Raw genomic sequence first — 17,361 nt, 5'->3', positions numbered from 1 at the left:
TCATGTCATCTGCCATTCTGAACATAACATGCAATATATTTTCTTTAAAATTGCCTTAGTAACTTCACATCAAAAGTTTTTTAGCTCCCCAAATTAATAAGTCTCTCTGATTAACCACTTATCAAGTTACTGATAAGTGCTGGATTGGTTCCTAATTTGCCACTTCAATGGGGCCTTAATCTAGCAGACTATCATAAACAGCTAACAGTGCACAGCTGAAGATGCTAGAGGTATTCTCATGTGAGGGATGCTCACATGTGATGAAATGGTTTCTGTGCTCTGTCTGTCATCATCTCTCATTAGTAAACAAAACATCAGACTGTGTGTGTCAGTTGGTTCACCCACATTACTCTATATGAAACCTGTACCTGCAGTAAGAAAATGTTCAATCACATGGCTTCCCAGTTGTTAGAATGGTTTGAGTACCACTCCATACACACGAGGATGCTTTTGTGCCTCCCCAGTTAACTTGACCTCAATCCTATTGAGCCCTTTTGCAACACCATCAAGTGAACTGCGTCTGCCTTGGATCCAACTCCATTCAATATCCATCACTTACCAGTGGTGGTTGAGCAGTCGTGGATCAAGGTATCTCCTAAAATCCTTTTGTGTCTGATAGAGCCTGTGCCATGATGCATTGCTACTATCACCAGTACAAAATGGGGTACTGCACACTATTAGGTATTAAAACAGGGTGCCACTAATTCAATTGCTGATGACCATACGTTAAAGTTCATTTGAAACTAAGTATTTATTATTTCAAATGAATTTGTGTAAAAAGTAAGTGTACTTGTATGATAATGTAAGAATACTGTGATTAAAATCTGCAGCTATACTCTTTGAAGCATTAAAAAGTGTGTGGCAAATGATAGTTTTTTTTTATTGTATTGTATATTAAGGCTTCTTCTTTTTCCATCATTGGATGAAATATCCAATGATTCATTATAAGCCTCTATTATAAGTGTAATTTTATCCTCACTGACTCCAAGCGAGTCACACAGAGGATAACTTCCAACGAATACAGTTAATGAACTAGTCATTTAAAATTTTTGCCAACATCATCAGCTGTACAGGCACTATGAACCCATCATGGGCGAGGAGCAAAAAGTTTTTAAGAAAGAAATACCTTGCTAGGATGGCTATTTGTTATTGAAATTTCTGATAGAAAAACATAGAAAATTCACTCCAGAAAAGAAATATGGCCTTTGTCAACTTCAAAACAGCTTTTGATAAAGTCAAAAGAAACAAATTATTACAGATTCTGGCAGATGATCATGTTCCCCAGCAAATTATGGATAGTACATACAAAATTTACAGAACAAATTTAATCTGTGTCTGGAACGAGGACAAATTATCGGGGGGAGGGGGGGGGGGGGGGGGGGGGCGGCGTACAACAGGGATGTGGCCTTTCAGCAGTCTTGCGTATCATTTGTATGAATGAAATCATCCAATACTGGAGACAAATACCATATGGCTTCATTGACACTGGCAGAAAAACAAAGCTTTATTTCTTGCAGATGATTTAGCTATTGCTGCATCTTTGGAGGATTACTTGCAGCATTCTGCCCACAGTTTATAGATTACATGTGAGTAATACAGCACGGAAAAAAAAAAACCTATTGCCTTGTGTGGAAAATACCCAGTTCAGATTAAGTTCTACTTGAAAAGTAAAATTTTGAAAAGAGTGAAAACATTCACTTATTCTTTCTGGAAGCAACAGACCTAGCTGAAAAATGGCATCAGGCGCACAAAAATAGTGGCAGTCATTAATGATGTAACAAAATCCTTAGTCCTAAAGCACATGAGAATACACCTTTATAAGACCTTAGAAAGACTTGTGCTGTGGCAGTGAAGATTGGACAATATAGGCAAAAGATGCAAAAAGGACTAACAGCCTGCAGCCTGTGAAATGAAATTCTCGAGACAAACAATTGGTTCTACCAAATGGTATCACAAAAGGAAGAATACATGTTGAAGTAATTTAAAATAGAACCAATCACACATTATATTCAGAACCACCAAAACAACTGGAGAAAATATTAGCACTAAATTTTGGAAGAGACCTGTAGTGGTGGTGGTGGTGGTGGTGGTGGTGGTGGTGGTTTGTCTATGATTACTATAAAATATAAGGATGTTGCACAACTGCAGACATTCACAGCAATTGAACAGCAGATTTGGATAAATAATGAGAGTCAAACTACGACTGAAGTATATAGACCAAATTATAAAAAAAGTCATCTGTAACACCTACACAGAAGTTAAGGAGGTAGAAGTATGTGAAGTCGTACAGACTAAATATTTGCTGCTTACCAGACTACTGATAACCAGTATTCACACCGACTGCTAAAGGAAAGAAGTCATGAATAATGTCTACTTACACAACTTGAAAGCAGCCAGTATTGTGCCATAGAAAACATCAAAGGCAGCTGTTCTCCATGCACGTGCCATACTCTAGATTAGTTGTCTTTAAAGTGTGTAGGGACATAAAAATGTGTTAACGACTGATGTAGTGAATGTATGACTGATGGTGTGAATGACATTTTTCTCCTGTAGTCTTCCATAAACTTTATTTGAAGATTCCTCAATAAATATTCGACTATCAACTCTTAACAATATTTTTATTGCTCATTTCTACACAAAGAACTATTGAATTCAAAAGAAAAAAGGTCACTTAGGTTTCAGTGCCATGCCAATGGCGGTCATTGGAGATGAGCACAGGCTCAGAGTTGGAAAGGAAATAATCCATGTCCCATTCAATGGAATTAACCATCAAGTTATTTATGCCAACCATGGGAAACATAAATCGGGACTTCCAGATGGGAATTTTAATCAATGTCCTCACAAATGCAAGTCCAGTGTCTTATCACTGTTCCATCGCACTCATTCTGAACTTTGATAGATTGCTACATAAGATTATACTGTAAGGTATCACAGAGTCCAAGTATTATGCAAAATATGATATGATTTTTGGCAGAAATCACAATAATGTGACCTCCTTCTAAGTGTAAAGCAGGCTGAATTGATATTTTGATTGGGTTACAATTTTTTGGATTTATTTTTCATGGCCCATTTGCTGTCATGCAATTTGGTCTCTCCTGTTTCCTGTCGTGGACAAACACTCGAACCATGTAAGTGGTATGTCACTTATATCACCAAATTTGAATTCCCCAAGTAAAATGGTATCATTTACATAATTGCAAACCTTTATGAGGACAGAGAAAATGTCAACACGATGTTTTTACTTGTGTAACTTGTCACAACTACATTTATGGGATTAAAAACAGATTTCTCTGTAAAGAGGTATTTGTAAAATCTAACTGACAATTCACTTTCATATAATTTTCATTCCAGTATTAACTGACATTGAATTATGGTGTTGAGTTCACAGCAGCAGTTAAATGCTGTCACAAAGGTGAAGTAAATAATAATTGGAAAAACCCCTTTACCTTAATAAATAAATAAATAAATAAATGGTTTGTTTGTTCATAATAACTTTTACAGTCGTGGACACAGTCTGTTTATAAACATCTGAACATTAATAAGAGTTTAGAAATAAAGATAAATTATACATAACATGCATTAAAATCCTTGATGGAATACAATTCAGTAGTGAACAGTTGCCTTAATTTTGTCTTAAATTCGAGGGTAATCCCAAAAGTAAGGTCTCCTATTTTTTTATGAGTACAGAACTCTGTTTGTGTGGCAGTTGGTCACACTGTTATGAAGAGTGCTTCACATGCTGTGTGTAAACATGCGTACGCCACACTGAGGCGCTCAGTCTTGGCTTGGCAGCCGTTGAGAATGGAGCTCCCATTGGATGTTACCACCAAGTGTGAATTACGTGCAGTTATTCAGTTTTTGAACACAAAGGGCACTGCGCTGATTGAAATCCAATTGACGGAAGTGTATGGTGAGTTGTGAATGGATGTCAAAAATGTTCATAAGTGGTGTAGAGAGTTTGCAGCTGAACAGACCGAAATTCATGATGAACAAAGAAGCGGGAGATCGTCAATTTCTGAGGAGACCATGTTGAAGGTTGAGCAAAGCTTGCATGAAGATTGGCAAATCACCCTGGATGATCTCTGCACATTGGTTCCTGAGGTTTCCCGAAGCACTGCTCACAGAATTTTAACGGAAACATTGAGCTACTGGAAGATATGTGCAAGATGGGTGCCACGCATACTGACTGAGGGCCACATGTGGCAACGAGTTAATGCTTCCTGCTAATTTCTTCACTGCCTTCCAGCTGAACAGGACAACTTTCTGGACTCAATTGTAACAGGGGAAAAAACCTGGGCATACCACTTTACACCTGAGACCAAGCAAAAACCATGCCAGTGGCAGTCCAAAGCCACGGAAATTAAAACAAACACAGTCTGCCGGTAAAGTCATGACAACTGTTTTTTGGGATCGGAAAGGGGTATTGTTGGTCGACTTTATGCCTACTGGGACCACAATTAATGCTGACAGGTACTCTAAGACTGTGAAAAATCTCAAACAGGCAACTCAGAACCGGAGAAGAGGAATGTTGAGCAAGGGTGTACACATTCTCCATGACAACGCTCACCCACACATTGCTCGGCAAACTATTGCTCTCCTGCAGCAGCTTCAGTTGAACATAATCACCCACTCACCCTACAGCCCTGACATGGCTCCCAGTGACTGTCACCTGTTCCGCAAGTTAAGTGGTTCAGCTCCGACGACGAGGTGAAAGGAGAGGTTCATAACTTTCTGAACAGCATGGCGGCAAGCTGGTATGATACAGGCATACAAAAACTGTCACAGCATCTACAAAAATGCATCAACAGAAATGGTGATTGTGTCGAAAAATAGCTAAATGTTCGAGCTGTAAACCATTGTAGAAATAAACAGTTCTATGTACATATAAAAAATAGGAGACCTTACTTTTGGGATTACCCTCCTATCTTTCCATTTAACAGTTTTATGTTATTTGGCAGTCTGTTATAAAAATGTCTTCCAGCTAAAAATGGACTATGATCTGCTGCTCTTTTATTACTAAATTTTATGTGGTAATCCCCTCTTTTTCTTGTGTATTAATAATGGATTTATATATTTATTATACTATGTTCCAAATTTTCTTTTACAAACTGTGTAGCCCTGAAAACATACAGTGAATCCACTGTCACTATTTTATATGTACGGTAATTAAGTATTCTCTGCAGTACTGACATTTACTAATATTAGCTATTATCCTAATTGCTCTTTTCTGGGCTCTGAAAACTCTGTCCATGTATTCCATTGGTGCCCCACTCCAAATATCAATACTGTATTGTAGGTGGAAGTGTATGGTTCCAAAAAAGATTTGTCTTACATGTATATACTTTACAAATAAAGCAGACCCCTGAAAGTCTCCTTTACAGCTAAAGTATTTAAATTGTACCAGGGCCTTATTATGTAACTAACCTTTCATCTTAGCCAAAAACCTCTTGGTGTTAGGCCTAGTGATCTTGATGCCATATGTATGAAAAATGATTTTGTTCCCTTTCTTTCTTCGGCAAGTATTTTGATAGGTTTAATGAAATAAAATCCAGAATACTGGACTGAAATGTATTGGAGTATCATAATCTATGAAAATTACATTAGTTAATCTTCATGCAGAAAGAAAATTTGAGTTTTATAGCATGGCAAAGCGAAAAATTCCAGTTGCACTTTACTCCACAAAAGAATGAAAGTCCTCAAGCTCTGCTAGACGCAAGCAGTGCTTGCAGCAACAACAATTTATAAGACTTTGTATATGCTGTAGCTGTTACTAAACATACCACACTGTTGTCCTGGAAAATCAAATTCCAGACCAATTCAGGGATTTGCAGAGAATATGAGAAAATATTTCATGTTCTTGTTCTATGATTTCATTTGAAATTCATATATATGCAACCAGTGCTTGTGTGCTGATAAATTAAATTTCATAGGCATTATAAAATATGCCTATATGTTAGTGAAACTGTTTACAGAATTAGCAATACATCTTAGTGACACCTTTTTTAATCAGAGTACACAACATGATTTCTCCGATGACTTCATCACTGTGACCAAACAATGCAACAAATGTAAGTGAATGCTGGTGCTACTTCACAATTTTTATTAAAACTTTAAACAGTTTAACAGATGTGTAGGATGAATCAAACAATGGAACATGAGTCGCAGATAGGCACAACAAAAAGGATGTTGGAAAGTGAGCTTTTGGCCTTCATTTTGTGTGTGTGTGTGTGTGTGTGTGTGTGTGTGTGCCACAAATTTGCACTTAGATATTGGTAAGATTTAAAAATGGTGCAGATGTTGGTAACTTGCTTTAAACATTCAGAAATATAAAGCTGTGTACCTCACAGAATGCAAAAACTTAGTACCATATAATTGTTGTTGTTGTGATCTCCACTCCAAAGACTGATTTGCTCTCCATGCTGCTCTACCCTGTGCAAGCCTCTTCATGTCAGCATAACTGCAGCAACCTACATTTATCTGAGCCTGCTCAGTGTATTTAAGCTTTCATCTCCCACTACAATTCTTACCCCCCACACTAGCAACTGTCTCTAAATCCTGAAAAGTGTGAATCCATCTACATGAGCACTAAAAAGAATTTGATAAATATCAGTTACACAATAAGTCACACAGATCTGAAGGCTGTAAACTCAATTAAATGCTTAGGTACTACAGTTACAAGTAACTTAAATTGGAATTATTATAAAGATAATTTTGTGGGGAAAGCAAACCAAAGACTGCAATTTATTGTCAGAACACATATAATACATAACAGATCTGCTAAAGAGACTGCTAACACTGCACTTATTCACCCTCTTCTGCAGTACTGCTGTGTTATGTGGGATCCACATCAGATAGGACTAACAAAGGACATTGCAAAAGTTCAAAGAAGGGCAGCTTGTTATATATTATCACAAAATAGGGGAGAGAGTGCTACAGGTGTAATACATGAGCTGGTGTGGCAGTTATTAAAACAGAGGCATTCTCTTCTGCGGCAAGACCTTCTCATGAAATTTCAATCACCAACTTTCTTCTCAGTGTGTGAAGATATTTTGTTGGCACCCACCTTCATAGGAAGAAATGATCACAACAATAAAATAGGAGACATCAGAGCTCACACAGAAAGATTTAAGTGTTTGTTTTTCCCATGCGCTATTCAAGAGTAGCACAGTAGAGAAGTAGTTTACAGTTGGTTTGATGAATCCTCTGCCAGGCACTTAATTATGAATTGCAGAGTAATTGTGAAGATGTAAGTGTAGATGCATTACCAAACTGACAATTCCTTGATGCCTCATGATGTGTCATATCAACCAGTCTTTTCTTTTAGTTGAGTTGTGCTGTAAGTTTCCTTTTCCCACAATTCAGTTAAATACTTTCTCAACTGTTGTTGGCTCTGACCATCTAACCAACATCAATCTTCTATAATGACATTTCAAAAGCTTCTTTTCTCTTATTGTCTGAGTTGTCTATTGTCCACATTTCACTTCAGTACTAGCCTACACTCCAGAGATATGCCTTCAGAAAAGGCTTCCTAACACTCCAGTTTATACCAAGTGTTAATGAATTCCTCTTTTCCAGATATTTTTTATTTTATTTTATTTTATTTTGCTTTATCATTGTGCATGTTATATCTTCCCCAGTTCAGCCATTGTAAGTTATTTTGCTGCCTGAAAAACAAAGCTCATCTACAACTCTTAGCATCTCATTTCCTAATCTAATTTTCTGAATTTAATTTTATAATATTCCATTACCCTTGCTTTCCCTTTATTGATGTTATCTTATCCCTTTCTACCCTGGCCTGCACAATCATGTGGGTTTGGTTTTTAATTTATGGTGGCTCAAGTACATCACTTTTCTGCATCACTCCACACTGTAATGATTCAGCAACTTCCTGGCTTCTCTTTGGCAATTGTTTGTTCCATTTTGTGACCACCAGAGAGCAACAGATCATGTCAAACTTCAACATGAAGACATAGGCATGCATTCCTGAGGTAAACGCTATATATTTTGCTATATTTTGATAGTTCTAGGTGCTTCCTGCATGCTTTAAACTGGGAACGTCTCACTTCATATATTATATAAAGTGTCTAAACAGTGCATGCAGTGCCAGTACGATGTTATATATGTTTCTATTTTGAGTAGTATGATCATGCTAGAGACTTTTTGGAAAAAAACTATCACCATGAGAATTTACTCAGTATTTTTACCTGATTGTTCAGGTCATAACATATGGAAACTGGTTCATTTCAGGTAAAGGTAAAACAGTTTTGTCTATAGGTGGAAAGGTATACAATCTGTTTTCAAGACTCTACCCATTCCCCTCAGTTGTTCTTCCAAGTCCTTTGCTGTTTCTGCCAGAATTATAATGTCACCACCAAACCACGAAGCCTTTATGTATTTTCACTGACTTTAATACCCTTTCCAGATTTCTCCTTGGGTTTAAGCACAGATTGCTCACGGCAGGGAGTGATTATCAGGGATAGGTAGCAACCCTGTTTCACTCACTTACTCGTCCAATTCTTTACTTTCATGTCCTTTGACTCTTACAACTACAGTCTCATTTCGGTACAAGCTATAAAACTTATTTTGACCACTGTGTTTTATCGCTGCTACCTTAAAAGTTTTGAAGAGTTTAGTCCAGCCCACACTGTAGAAATCTTTCTTCAATTTTAGAAAATTTATAAATGTAGGATTGTCTTTCTTCAACCTATCTTCTAAGCAAAGTCATAGGATCACTACCACCTTCTGTGTTCCTACATTTCTCCACAAGCCACAGTGATCTCCACCAAAGTCTACCTGTGCCTGCTTTTCAGTTCATCTGTAAATAACTTGTGTCAGTATTTTGCAACCAGTTACTTATTAAACTGATGGTTAGGTAGTATTCACACCTATCAGCACCTTCCTTTTTTGGAATTAGAACTATTACATTCTTTCTGAAGTGTGAGGGTATTTTGCCTGTCTTATCTATTTTGCATACAAGGTGAAATAATTTTTTGATGGCTGGTTCTCCCAAGGATCACAATAATTCTGAGGAAATGTCATCTACTTGAGGGGCCTTGTTCCTACATAGGTCTTTCACTACTTTGTCAAATTCTTCTCTCAGTATCATATCTCCCATCTTCACCTACTTCCTCTTCTCTTTCCGTAATAGTGGCCTCAGGTTTGTTTCTCTTATGTAGACCCCTCTATATATTCCTTGCACCTTTCAGCTCTCCTTTTTTTGCTTAGTACTAGCTTGCCATCCAGACTCTTAATATTTATGAAATTACATCTTTTCTCCAAAGGTCTCATTCATTTTCATATAGACAAGATATATCTTTCCCCTAATTATCTATTTTTTTACAGCCTTGAATTTGGCCTGTAGTCAATCCTGCTTTTTCCATATTGCACTTTCTGTCAGTCTCATTGTTAGGTGTCTGTATTCCTTATGTCTCCTTTACTCCATAATGTATGACTTCAGTATCAGTGAGCTACAATTAGAATACGTCATTTCATAATATTATCTGGGTGTAACAGTTTGTGGCATTGTGAAATGAAATGACCATGCAGACTTAGTCATATGTAAATTAGGTGATAAACTTCAGTTCACTAGTAAGATACTATGTAAATGCAATGAGTCTGCAATGGACATTGCTTATTGAACACTCAAGAGAACCTACCTAAAATATTGTATTAGTGTGAAAATTAGTACAAAATAGAATTAACAGGGGATATTGAACATATAGAAAGAAGAACAGTATAAATGGTCAAAGATTTGTTTGACCCATGGGAGAGTGCCACCAAAATTCTGGAAAACCTGAACTAGCAGGCACTTAAAAGGTATGTTCCACGTATCCCACAGAAGCTTGCTTTCAAAGTTAATTGAAGAAACTAGGAATACAATACAACCTCCTCTTTATCTCTCTCTTAGGGACTTTATAGAAATGGTAAGGTTAATTAAGCATAAATATTCAAAATTTCTAGGTGTATGCATTGATGAGGGGCTGCACTGGAAAAAACACCCTAAGGATTTGCTGGAACGTTTGAGTTCAGCTACTTATGCTATTAGGGTCATTGCAAATTTTGGTGATATACAACTGAGTAAATTAGATTACCATGCCTATTTTCATTCTCTGCTTTCATATGGTATCATAATCTGGAGTAACTTATCATTGAGTAAAAGAGTGTTCATTGCACAAAAGCATGTAATCAGAATAATTGCTGGAGCTCATCCAAGATCATCCTGCAGATACTTATTTAAAGAGCTAGAAATGTTCACTGTAGCCTCACAATATATATATATTCACTCGCAGAATTTGTTATTAACAATCTGAATGAATTCAAAAGTAATAGCAGTGTACATGGCTACAACAATAGGAGAAAGGATGATCTTCACTACTCTAGGTTAAATCTAACTTTGGCTCAGAAGGGGGTAAATTATGTTGCCACAAAAGTCTTTGGTCACTTACCTAATAGCATCAAAAGTCTGACAGATAGCCATATAGCATTTACAAGGAAATTAAAAGAATTCTTAATGGCAACTTCTTCTACTCATTAGATGAATTTTTGGATATAGTAATTGGGAAATTTCCCAACCTCTACAAAAAAATAATTGAGTGTCACGTAATATTTTGTCTAATTTAATATCTTGCATAGACACCTTTTATTTACCTGACACGTTCAAGTGTCATGTTCATGATATATGGAACAAGTACTAATCTAATCTAATCTAATCTAATCTAATCTAATCATGCACAGAGCCTATTAAGCCTTCATTCTTCCAACACTTCATATGTGAATGGACAGAATGAAAGTCTGATATGTGGTACAATGGGAAGCACCCTCTGCAATGCACTTCATAGTGGTTTGCAGACTGTGGATGTAGATGTACTCAGATGAAGACGAGTTTTTCTTCTATGATATTACTTTGAAGTAGGTTTTTTTTCTTTTCTCGTAATGTAACATGTCAAGTGTGTATTTGTTGTGTGGAATAGTTTTTTTGTTGTTTTTTTGTTTTTTCCACATTATATATAGTGAGATTAAAATATTTTATCACATTTCCTATTTTATTACATGCCTTGTTTTCAAAAAAGAAGTATGATATTCCCTGTAAAAATCACAGCACCACAAAGAAATAATAAAATAGCAATGTGTAATTCACATGTGATACACAGGGTTACAAACACCAGATTAAATGCACACAGCAGTAAAGTACTGTAATAAGAGACTCTGCATGCCATGGCTTCTAATCAAACCACCTTCAATGCATCGGTGAGCAATGTCATTCTAGATATTGACTGTTTCCATTGAAAGTCAATTTTTATCAATGTTTAACAAGTTTCATGAGAAAGCAACTCACACATGAAATCCTAGACAGATTATGAGGATTACATGTCAGATGAATGGGCAGCTCAGGGTGAAAGTGATATATGTAATGTATAAAATCATAATATAGCTCCATGGGTGCATTGAAGAAAATATACTGCTTTGGACTGACAGCCGCAGCTGCTCTTGAAAGATGAGTTGTTGGGAACTGAAAAATCTTCTCTTATATCAACAGCATCCCAGCTAATCAAATTATGTTTTGTCTAATGTTGTGCTGAATAACTATTTGGAATCATGTTCATCTTATAGCATCTTCAATCAGCCACCAGTATAGTTCAAATTTAAATTAAACTCAAAGTAAAAACTGATTTATTGACAATCAGCACTATTTCTGTATTAATGGGCCCATTGTAGCTGGACACTTCTTTGGTACAGCCTTTGAAAACATCTCTGCCTCAGCTATAAGAAGCAATGCCTCACTTAAAAATATCTGGCAAAAACTTCTTTACTCAGGCATTCATATATCTTATTTCATATAAAGTATGAGATTTAGGTTCTGTTGTGTTTAAAGAATACAACACACTTTTCATGTTATCTCCACTCCCCTACCTCCTCCCTCCCCCCAAGTATGCGAAAGCATTACTGTCCCAAAAAGGCACTAATAGGCATTTGATGTGGATTGATGAGCTATTCTACAGCTCTTAACCCTTTAACTGACAGTACCCATTGTGTGAGTACTAAGTGTGCTAATAAATTTAACTAGTAAAGTTACTGTCAATCATCCTTTGGCTAGGCACTGTGTCCAGTGCCTAATTTCATGGCTCAGTATTTTGCAATCAGATGGCATATATGATGAGTTGCATGGGAACTGTGAGCTGCTGGATGGCACAAATTTTCTGCAAATGAGGGAAGATTTTTGTGCGTATTTCTTCACCTTGTTACTGTAAAACATGATCAGCTTCATCTACACTGATTTGCATAAAAATAAAGTAAAATTTTAGATTGTTTAGAAACCTAACTGCTTATGAGTTACATACTTTTTTAATATACACTGTCTGGGAACAAAATCCGAAGCATCCAGATGACAGGATCAGATGTCAATGTAACTTCATACATATACACACCATCGATGGGTATATGCAGATTGGAGCTGTAATTCTCTGTGACCTTGAATGGCGACCAGGTGCATTAGTGTTTTTCGTGTTTAATAGTGTTACCAGGCCTGGTAGGGTACATACATGCTGTGAACAGTGTCAGATGTTAAGTGATCACTCTGAAGGGCATGGAGATGTCACACATCAATGGGAGACTGCATTATCAGCACCTGACAGTGTTTGAAAAGGGCTTCACTGTGGGTCGTCATTTGGAAAGCTGACCTGATGTTTGACTGTACAGGACTGTAAGAGCAGGCATACTCATCATCAAGGTTATAGTAAATCATGTCTGAACACCAAAAGATGAGGTCACCATACTGAAGACCAAGCACATTATAACCCCTACACATCTGTGCCTGCCGTGTCAGAAGAAGTAATGGATGCCTTGCAATATTCTGTATCATCCTGCATCACTGATCAGACTAGCATCAGCATGACTAGGGAATTAACATACCAAGTTTATACTACCATCAACACCACAATATAAACGGCTGTGTTTGGAGTGGTACTGTGGCCATGAAGAATGGATTGTTGATGAATGGCATTGAATTGTGGTCAGCAATGAATCGCAGTTGTGCATTATCCTAGATGACCATCATTGGTGAGTATGGCAGCATCCTTGGGAGAAATACCATACCTCCAACATTTCGGATAGGTGCAGCCATGTTACTCCTGTCCTCATGGTGTGGGGAGTCATCAAATATGACTTCACGTCATGTTTGAAAGAACTCTGATGACACAACAATACATAATCAATATTATGCGTCCTCATGTATTACCTCTCATGTCGGGGTATCATGGTACCATCTTTCAACATGACAAAGCTTGTACACACATTGCACATGTGTCTATGAACTGTCTGCATGATGCTGAAGTACCCCCAGAGCCAGCAAGATTCTCGTAACGTCCATGACAGAGAATGTATGGGATCAGCTTGGATGATAGCTCTGCCACAGTGCCAGTATACATGATTTCAAGGACCAGTACAACCGTTGTAGGCCATCTTGCTTCAGGAGACAATACTATGATTTTGTGACATCCTTCCCAACCACGACAGTACATTTATCCAGGCCAAAGGTGGAGCAGTGTTATACTGACAAGTGCGCTCATGCTGCAAAGTTCTTTGTAAATTTGACTTGAGGTTGTAATCACCTATATACCATCACATTACTTTTCAACCCATAAAGTTTCGTTTTGTTTCCTCATTCCCTTATTGCTGCTTCTCTCTCTCCCCCCCCCCCCCCCCCCCTTTCCCCTGGCCATGTATTTACGTAAATTCATCATTACATTTGGTAAGCCATGTTATGTATGGAAAAATTTTAAAATAGTGTCAAATGAAGGCATAAGGAAGTAAAATACTCATTACCTATGCCCCCAGCCAACCTAACTCTGTCTTCATAACTATTTGTGGATAGTTTTACTTTCCGACTTTGCTTACATGTTTGCTTTCAGGATCATAACATGAAGTCAACTCTGGAACTGTCACAACCTTGTAGACCTGCTACAGGTTGCTGGCTTCAGTATATACATTATAAATCCTGGCGCCCATTCTTCAGGGAAAGTCACCTATCACACGCATATGATTATGCCCAATGGTGAACTTTGTCTGTGTACTCAGTATTATTCAGCATTCTTCCATTACAATAACAGAAGCTCTGCTGATTCTGATGTCATTCACTGAGATAACCAGAACATCAAAGCAACACTGCCCATTGTAAACCATGTCCATTTTCCATAGATGCTGCTTGCTCTTATGCTCTTCTGTGGCACTAGTACCAAGTACGTACAAACATTCATTATATTTATTTGTATCTTACCAACTTTATATTATCCATTATGGTTATGAAACACTGTTTCAGTGATGCTGTTGCAATGCAAGAAGGAAAAAAATATTTATTGGCATTCTTTATTGACCTAACCTCTGCATTCATATTTGGGGTGCAGTAAGTTCATTCTGCTAGAAGATTTAACTCCTTTCAATGGCTACATTTGTCACAGACTTTACACAATTTTTATAGAATTAGTTTTATGTAGAAGTTTATCTCAGCACGGGATCACATGAGGGGAAGTGGTGAACCATTGAGAATTCTGAAATTACTTGTCAATAGTTTGTGATAATTACATCTACAGCCCCATCCATTTCCTGCAAACCACAGTGAAGTGCATAGGAGAGTATAGTTCCCATTGTAGTAGTCATTAGGGCATGTTCCTATTCCATTCATGTATGCAGAATGAGTGCTTAAACACCACTGTGACACTGTAATTAATGTAATCTTGTCTTAGTGCTCAATACAGGAGTGATACATAGGGATTTGTAATCTAGTGCTATGATTAGTTACTTGAAGTTGGTTCTTTAACCTCTGTAAGTAGGAATGTGACAATGTTCCCTCACTCAGGCTGTCATTTATTTAAAATTTTCTTTTGCTTCACAGCCAGTTTCAGTTTTCTAAGCCATTTTCCAGTGATTACCTATAAAAGTTAACATATGTGTAATACAGCAGCATCTTCACAGTTTGTGTTTCCATTAATTTTCTTTTACAAAAAGATGCTGCCAATTTATGGCTATGGGAACTGTTGTTAGTCTTTGGATAATGGCTTAGAAACCAAACTGGTTGTGAAACAAAAATAAGTGTAAATAAATAACAGCCTGAGTTGGAAAAATGCTGTATTCATTCAGTAAGTAAATAACTGTGGTACATTCAATTGAGAGGATTTGGGCATAGGCTTTCATGGGATAATTTGTGTCCATCTTCAAGCATCTGCCAGATCAGTTCTTTCAGCATCTCTGCAATGCTCTGTCATAGGTCAAATAAACATGGAACCATTCATGCTGCTCCTCTTTGCATATGTTCAATGTCTCTTGTTAGTCCTGTGTTGTACAGGTCCCACACCCTTGAGCAATATTTCTCAATGGGTGACATGAAGGTTTTTCATGTCATCTTTCTTGTAGACAGAGCAATGAACCAAATTCTGCCACTTGGTTTACCTACAATGGAGCCTATATGATCATTCCATTTCATATGCTGACCAATTCCAGTTGTGATGCATTGATATTGTAGTCATCAGATACTACACCTTTATAAGTGTAAAATGAACATTTACATCAAGTTGCTAGTCTTTGCACAACTTTGAAAGCTTATCAAGATACATCAAAATATATGCGCAGCTTTTTTCAGACAGTAGATGGCAAATGTTCTAGTGCTTAGTGAAGAATTCCTGATCTTTCAAAGAATCAAATGGAAAACCATTCCATATCACCAAAACTCACAGGCATAGACCATGACTAAAACAAAGTGAGGATTTTTTTCTCCTTCTTCTTTTTTTTTTGGGGGGGGGGGGGGATGTGCCTGCCTAAATTTTATAAGGATGCAATACTCACTATTTAATTTCAGCCCAAAAATTTATTCAATATTAAGCAAACAATCAAATGCACAATAGCTCTCTTTCTTCTATACCACTAAGTGTCCCACAACATTCATTCCCACACCAGAAAGATGCCATCTGTCATTCCTGTACTCAAACATTGGAGGCTGAGTCACGTACTTGTAGACTTTAGATCCTCTTAAAGCACACACCAACCTTTGAATTAATTAAGGAATTTCCTGTATACCAGATACTGTGGAATTTATGATAGACTTTCAGAATAATAATAGATAGCTCCTATATGCTTCAGTTCTATACCTGAATTAATTTTGAAGTTACTCAAAATTACCTAAAACCTAAATTTTATGACTTTCCATTGAAAGCAACAGCCTGACACATTTTTATATTTTTGTAAATACATCAAAGAGTGAATTAAACTAAACACTTTGTTGCTAAATTTTTAATTAAACAATATTTTGTTCATAACAGTCTCAATTACTAATCTTTTCATTTTTCAAGAGTAATTGTTATTTTCAGTTGTTTGACACTGTTACTTTCATTTATGCTGCTATCACAGTGAGTGAATGGATGAATGTTGCATGCATGTGATGTATGACTCCTGAAATTTGTTAAGAATTAATGAAAATTTATGGTGTGATTCACATCGAGTAATCACACTGTGAGTCACATATATGGCATGAAATGCCTTTTACAAAGCAGAATTCTAGAAACAAAATCTTTACTTCTGTTCTTAAGGGAAGTATAAATGGGCTTGTTTTGAGTTTGTGCGCTTTTCAAAAGATACAAAGTCTGGGACATAATTAAATGAAATTCAGAGCTGGGATTTTGTCAGGGAGGGCAATTACTGTGATTTCCATGAAAAGCTCTGAAGTTGTTTGGCCACATTATATTGTTACCAATAAGAGAGTAGAAACTGTACCTTCCTGAAGCATGAGAGTTTTATGCTCACTTGTTGTAAGGAGCCATGGTTCAGCTTTAGTAATGTGTGGACCTGACATTCAGTGTTCTAGTACTTTTATAAACAATTATGTAATTTGCTTTTAGTCAGATGGTTCATGAACTGGTGATATCCAGTGTAAATGATGTTTCTGAAAGTGGTTTTCCATATGCCCAAACTAATCTCATATTCTTTTTCAGTCTTTCTGGTATATACTTCACCTTGGACCTCGAAATAACAGGTAACAAAGAGTTGCCCTATACGATCTGCTGCAAAGCAAATTTCAGAACAGAAAACATTAATTACAGATTATTTAAAAAACTGATGAACAGATTAGTGCTTTTCGTAACTTACATTGACAGTCTCCAACTGCCACTAACTAAACAGCCAAATGTTTTCTGGCACTATTAAGCTCCTCGAAATGAAGGAACATCACTAAACAGTCATAAACCATCCTTACATATTATTCACAGAAAATAATATCTCCCCAAATTTTATATCCAACACTAATCCATGGTTATAAGGTGCATAAAGACGTCATCTGAACTGGCCTGAAACAACTGCAATATTTCCACTGCCACCTTG

General features: G+C 36.9%; 1 protein-coding gene across 4 annotated transcripts in view; it reads left to right on the top strand.

Moving 5' to 3' along the window:
• Positions 1–17,361, top strand: part of LOC126299050 (serine proteinase stubble) — a 419,426-nt gene that overhangs the window by 367,099 nt on the left and 34,966 nt on the right. The window lies entirely within an intron of this gene.

This window comes from Schistocerca gregaria, chromosome X, assembly GCF_023897955.1.
Source record: "Schistocerca gregaria isolate iqSchGreg1 chromosome X, iqSchGreg1.2, whole genome shotgun sequence".
In the NCBI taxonomy this organism is placed as follows: domain Eukaryota; kingdom Metazoa; phylum Arthropoda; class Insecta; order Orthoptera; family Acrididae; genus Schistocerca; species Schistocerca gregaria.
The sequence above is the reverse complement of the archived record's forward strand: the minus strand, read 5'-3'. Positions and strand labels throughout refer to the sequence as shown.